Genomic DNA, 7,427 nt, shown 5'->3' on the forward strand with positions numbered 1-7,427 from the left:
GTATAACTTGAAATACTGGAATGTCTGACTAATTATCAGGGAGGTAGTGTACCTAACAAGGGAATGTAAAATGTATTTTCTGGAGTCTAAATGATCTAATCAAAAGAACTTCAAATAGAAAAGGAGGCAAGTGCCCTTTGATCCAGTCATACCACTTCTGGGTTTATACCCTAAAGAGATAATAAGGATAAAGACCTGTACAAAAATATTTATGGCTATGCTCTTTGTGGTGGCAAAAAATTAGAAAATGAGGGGATGCCCTTCAATTGGGGAATGGCTGAACAAATTGTGGTATATGTTGGTGATGGAATACTATTGTGCTCAAAGGAATAATAATGTGGAGGAATTCCATGTGAACTGAAAAGACCTCCAGGAATTGATGCAGAGTGAAAGGAGCAGAACCAGAACATTGTACACAGAGATGGATACACTGTGGTACAATTGAATGTAACGGACTTCTCCATTAGTGGCAATGAAGTGATCATGAACAACCCGGAGGGATCGATGAGAAAGAACACTATCCACATTCAGAGGAAAAACTGTGGGAGTAGAAACACAGAAGAAAAACAACTGCTTAATTACATGTGCTGATGGGGATAAGATTGGGAATGTAGACTCTAAATGATCATCCTAGTGCAAATATCAACAATATGGAAATAGGTCTTGATCAAAGGCACATGTAAAACCCAGTAGAATTGCTCATTGGCTATGGGAGTGGCATTGATGGAGGAGAGGAAAAGAATACCATTCATGTAACCTTGGGAAAATATTCAAAATTAATTAATTAAATAACTATTTTTTTTAAAAGAAAAGAAGGCAAGATGGAGAAGATTGCTTGAGTTTATTCACCAAGCCATATATCATAGAAAGGACTTACAATGTAGGAAGAATCATAATAAAAATGCCCAGAAATTTAGTAGAGGCAAAATCCAAGAAAGAAGGCAGAAATAAAATTTATGATCTCAAATCTTCACAAAGGCCCAAAGCAAGGTAAACTATCCAAATTCAAGAAGGCAAATTAGATGTCAAAAATGCCTTTTTTGAAGCAAAAATAGAATGATTAGCATTTTATAGTAAGAAAATATATGAAGTCCAGGAACCAGAAAGGAGAAGCATGGTAGAGAGCAGATTCAAATAAAAGCTGGAACAAAAGAAATATCATTAAAGCAGATCATAGATTACCAGCACGGAAAAATGAAATTGATGTGATATTTAAGGAATAGATCACAAACCTTGGCATGAAGGTACAATATAGAAGTGATGTCACCCTTGGTAGTCTAGATGGCTGCTAGAAATCTCTGTGCTAAAAGTAGAGCATCAAATAAGTTCTTAACTTGCCTTAGTCAATAAATATTGATTAAGGATGCCGAGAACTGGGCTAGGCACTGGGAATCAAGGACACAAATACAAAGAATAAAACAACCTGTGCTCCCAAGAAGCTTACATTCTGTCTGAAAGACAACCTGAAAAAATATTTATATGTACATATGTATATGTGCAATAAAGATAAATATAATGTAGGAAGGTGAGCACTAGCAACTGATATCAAGAAAAGCGCTCTGCAGAAGTTGAGTTGTGTCTTGAAGGTAGTGATGGCTACTTGTAAGATAGAGATAAGAAGAGAGCATTCGAGGCAGGGAGAATGGCCACTGCAAAGGCAAAGGATGGAAGATAGAGGGATGAAAATGAAGAACAGAGAGAAGGCAATTTGGGCTATTTTGTAGAGAGATGGAAAAGGAGTGATGTCCAGTGAGATCAGAGGGAAGAGAGGCTTAGATCAAGTTGTGAAAGGCTTTAAAAGGCAAACAGAGGAGTTTATATTTTATCCTAGCGGCAATAGAAAGCCACTAAAGTTGGTTGAATAGGAGAGCCATGTGGTCAGATCTGTGTTTAAGTAAAATGAATTTGGCAATGAATGATATATAGTATTAACTGGAGTGGTAAAAGAATTGAGCAAGGAGACTATTGAGAAGGCTGTTGGAATAATTGAGAGGAGAAGTGTTGAACTAAGGCAGTGGCTATGTGAATGCAGGATACAGATAAACAAAATGTAGAATTATAAGTGACAAACTTTGTTAATTGATTGCTTTTGAAGTGAAGGAGAGTGAGGAGTCATGGATAAGACTGAAGTCATGAATCCAGGAGGCTGGGAAGATAGATGGTGGTTCTTTTAACAGAAATAAGGAAGTTTAGTAGAAAGATGATGTTTGGGGAAAGATAATGGGTTTTGTTCTGGATATGTTTGTTTTAGTTTGAGATGTCTCTAGGGTATCTAACTTGAAATATTCAATAGGCAATTGATAATACTGTACTAAAGGTCAAGGAGAGAATGAGATAGGTAAATAGAGCTGAGACATCTTCACAGAGATGATAATTAAACACATGGGAACTTATAAAGTCAACAAGAAAGTGTAGAGAAAAAAGCAAAGAGGGCCACAAAATAATCTTGTGGAACAACCACCCATTGGGGGCAAGATATGGAAGACAAACCAGAGAAGGAGAAGGAGAAAATTAAATAAGTAGGAAGAAAAACTGGAAAGAATAGTACTTGAAAACCCAGAGAGGGGAGAAAATCTAGGAAGAGAGGTAGTCAGCACTATTAAATACAACAGAGAGGTTGGTAAAGATGAAGACCATTAAAAGATTACTCTAATTGACTATTAAGAGATCATTGGAAACTAGTCTTATAACCGAGAATAACCTGATCAGCAAAAGTTTAATTTTCAAAGGAAAAAAATTGATGTTAAATGAAATAGAGGACTTTCTAGCATTCCTGATAAAAAGACCAGAGCTGAATAGATAGAAAATTTGACACTCAGACACAAACCTCAAGAGAAGCATAAAAAGGTAAACTTGAAAGAGAAATCATGTAAGGGACTTAATATAATAAACTTTTTACATCCTTATATGGGAAGATGATACTTGTCATTCCTAAGAATGTTATCATTATTAGGGCACTTAGAAGGGAGTATACATTGATTGTTGTGCTTCATACTTTAAGAGGATCCATTAGTGATGTTTTTTGACTTGTACATAAATTAGATTTAAGTGAGGCAGAATTGTACAAAATTATCAACTTCACTCTTTCTCCTAGAGTCATCAAAGTCCAATGGCAAGACAAAGGTTGAAAAGTGATGGCTTAGAGTGCAGTAGACATCTTTGGTTTCTTAAATGTCTAATCAAACCCTAAGCACTCCAAATTGCCTGCTTCCACTACCTTCATGGTCATTGGAACAAACTGTTCTCACCTGCCCCTTCCACCAGAGGAAGCATCATATGTCTGGGTTACATGCTCCCCTAACTCACCTATGAGTTTGACGTGTCTCTGTTATCTTCAACCTTCTTGAACTCATAGATGAGAACTGGGTGGCAGGAGGACAGCAAAGGAGAAAGGCAGGCTTGAAAAGGACTCTCAGCAAGCCCTCACCACAGACATACTAGTATTCACTGAATTCGCTGGGGTGTAAAGCCTTTTACAACCTGGTCCAAGAATACATATATTTAAAATTTGGGTTTTATTCTAAATATGAGAATTCTAAAGTGTTTTGGTCGCTGATTTAAAAATATTACAGCTTAAGTCAAAATTACTTTTAGCAGCTTTATTTACAAAGAAGTGGAAAGGGTGAAAGTAGAAAAATGTAGGTAGATAGAAAGTATTGCCTAGCTACCAATACCCTAAGTTTAATCCTAATGTCTCCACACTGAAAATGTGAATCTGAAAGCAAATCTCACCAGAATCCAAAGTCCTGATTAGGAAACCAGAATCCGAAGAGCCAGGAGATGCTGAAGAATCCCCCGAGAACTTTCAATACACACGAGACTAAGACCACTAAGAATCTCACCAGAATTTATGATGAAAGAAGTGTCTCTCCTAAGCATTAATGAACAGAGAGGCTCTCCTCACCAAAGAATAAAGACAAAATTATTTCACATATAAGAGGTATGCAAGGAAGAGCTTTTATAGTGGAGGGGGAAATGGAGAGGGTGTCAGGAAATGTTTGAACATCTACAAAAAGGCAAGGGTAGCAATCATGATCTTAGGGCAAAGTTTAAAATAGATTTAATTAAAAGAGAAAAACAGGAAAACTATATTTTACTAAGGTTACCATAGACAACGAAGTAATATCAACACTAAACATATGCAACAGATGGCATAATGTCCAGATTCATAAGGGAAAAGTTAAATGAGTTATAGGAGGAAATAGATAATAAAACTATACTAGTGGGGGCCCTGAAATTTTTTCTCTCAGAACTAGATAAGACTATTCATTAAAGAAATAAGAAAGAAATTAGGAAGATGAATAGTTTTATAAAAATTAAGTATGATAGACCTTTGGAGAAAAGTGAATGGAAATAGAAAGGAGAATTCCTTTTTTCTCAGGTGCACTTAGAACCTTCACAAAATTGACTTTGTATATAGGGACTAAAAACCGGAGACAAATTCAGAAAGGCAGAAATAGTAAATGCATCCTTTTCAGAACATAATGCAATAAAATTACATTTACTAAAACACTAACTAAATAATCTAATCCTAAAGAATAAATCATAGAAAAATAATTTCATTAAAGAGAAAGAAAACGGTGAGACAATATTAAATTTTGTAGGATGCAAACAAAGCAATCCTTAGGGGAAAATGTATATCTCTAAATGCTTATCAATAAAATAGAGAAAGAACAGATCAATAAAATAGGCACACAGTTTAAAAAACACTATAAAAAGAACAAATTAAAAATCCTCAAACACCAAATAAGAAATCCTGAAAATTAAAAGAGAGATTAATAAAAGTTTAAGAAAATGAGGTAATAAATAAGACTAAAAGCTGGTTTTATGAAAAAACAACAATAAAATTGATAAACCTTTGGTTTGATTAAAAAAAGAAGAAAACCAAATTATCATTATCAAAAGTGAAAAGGGTAAATGCATTACTAATGAAGATGAAATTAAAGCAACTATTTGGAGTGATTTTACACAATTATATGTCAATAAACCTAACAATCTAAACAAAATTGATAAATGTTTACAAAGTTATAAACTGCTCAGATTAACAGAGGAAATACAATACCTAAATAACCCTGTCTTAGAAAAATTGAACAAGCCATAAAGGAGCTCCCTAAAATAATGACCAGGACCAGATTACAATTTAATTCTACCAAACATTTAAAAAACTAATACTATATGAACTATTTGAAAAAATTGGAAAAGAAAATATGCTATTAAATTCCTTTTGTAGAACAAACATAATTTTGATACTGAAACTAGAGAAAACAAAAACAGAGAAACTATAGACCAATTTCCTTAATGAAAATTGATGCAAAAATTTAAATTAAAATACTAGCAAGGAGACATAGAAATTTATCACAAATATCATACATCATGACCAGGTGGACTTTATACCAACAATGTAGTAATGTAGAAAAAACATCAGCATAATTGATCATATAAATAACAAAATAACCAAAATAACATGATTACATCAATAGATTCAGAAAAAGCTTTCAACAAATTATTATGCTAACTCCTATTTAAAACACTAGAGAGCATCAGAATAAATGGAGTTTTTTTTTTTAAATAACTAGTAGTATCTATCTAAAAACTATCAGCAAGCATTATCTATAACAGGGATAAGCAAAAAGCTTTCCCAATAAGTAATAAGATCCAAGGTGAAGAAAGAATGTCTAGTATCATCACTATTCTTTAATATTGCACTAGAAATGGCAGTGATAGCAGTAAGACTAGAAAAAGAAATTGAAGACATTAAGTAATAAACAAGCAAAATTATCACTTTTTAACTTAATTTTTTAAATCTTTCCTTTGATTTTCAGGATTCCTTATTTGATTTTTAACTGAGGATTTTTAATTTGTTCTTTTTTGTTGTATATTTTCCAAGTATATCATGATATACTGACAGAATCTTAGAGAATCAGCTAAAAAACTAGTTGAAACAATGAACAATGGTAGCAAAGTTATAGGATATAAAATAAAACCACATCAATCATCAACATTTATATTACTAATTAAGTCCAGTAGGAGGAGATAGAAAGAGAAATTCCATTGAAAATAACTGCAGACACTATAAAATACTTGGGAATCTACCTGCTAGGAAAACTCAGAAACTATACAAAACACAATTACAAAACACTTTTCACACAAAGATAGATCTAAACAATTGGAGAAATATTAATTGCTCATGGGTAGGTTGAACCAATATAATAAAAATGGCAATTGTACCAATTTATTCAGCACCAAAAAAGGTATTTTATTGAGTTAGAAAAAAAATAAAATTCATTTGGAAGAATAAAAGGTCAAAATATTAAGAGACTCAGTGACAAAAAATATGAAGTAAGGTAGCTCAGTAGTATCAGATCTACAATTGTATTACAAAGTACTAATCATAAAAACACTCCGGTACTGACTAAGAAATAAAGTAGTAGATCAGTGAAGTAGAATAGATATACAATGCATAGTCATACATGACTAAAGTATTCTAGTGTTTGATAAACCCAAAGATCCATGTATTTGGGACATGAACTCACTATTTGATTAAAAAAAAAAAAAGCTGGGAAAACTTGAAAGCAGTTTGGCAGAAACTTAGGTATAGACCAACATTCACACTATATACCAAGATAAGGTCAAAATAGGTACATGATTTAGATGTAAGGCTGATAATATAAATTATGGGAGTATCAGAAATTTTACTAGTCAGATCTTTGGCAAAGAGAATAATTTATGACCAAACAAGAGATAGAGAAGAGCATGGAAAGCTCAATGGGTAATTTTGATTTCATCAAATTAAAAAGGTTTTCACAAAGAAAACCAGTGCAACCAATATTTGAAAACTGGGGGAAATTTTTATAGTAAGTTTCTTTGATAAAGACCTCTCCTCTCAGACATATATGGAATTGCATCAAATTCATAAAAATAAGACCAATATCCTAGTTAATATATGATCAAAGAATTTGAACAGGTAGTTTTTAGAAGAAAAAAATCAGTTATTAATAGTCATTAAAATGCTCTAAATCACTAATGATTATTAGGTAAATGCAAATTAAAACAACTTTGAGACACTATCTCATGCCTAACAGATTGGCTAATATGACAGCAAAGGAAAATGACAAATGTATTGTAATGATCCAAATGGACTAATATCACTGGCCATCAGAGCTACTGGAAGAGATGGTGATCACAGCTTAGGACTCATTCTTAATCAAAATCCATTGAGAATGTCATGAGCTGAAGCAAACTGCTTGTGATTTGTGCCTTGTTCTTTTCTAACACTGACATACTAATAATGTGTGGCCTTTTACCTGGCTCATATTGATCCTTTTACCTGGAATAGTTTCTTTCCTCACACCCATTGAAGACTCAAGCATCCTTTCACATGTTGCTCAGATGCCATTTACTCAAGCCCCATATGAAAAGAAATGATC

The sequence above is a fragment of the Monodelphis domestica genome, chromosome 6 (assembly GCF_027887165.1).
Source record: "Monodelphis domestica isolate mMonDom1 chromosome 6, mMonDom1.pri, whole genome shotgun sequence".
NCBI classification, from domain to species: domain Eukaryota; kingdom Metazoa; phylum Chordata; class Mammalia; order Didelphimorphia; family Didelphidae; genus Monodelphis; species Monodelphis domestica.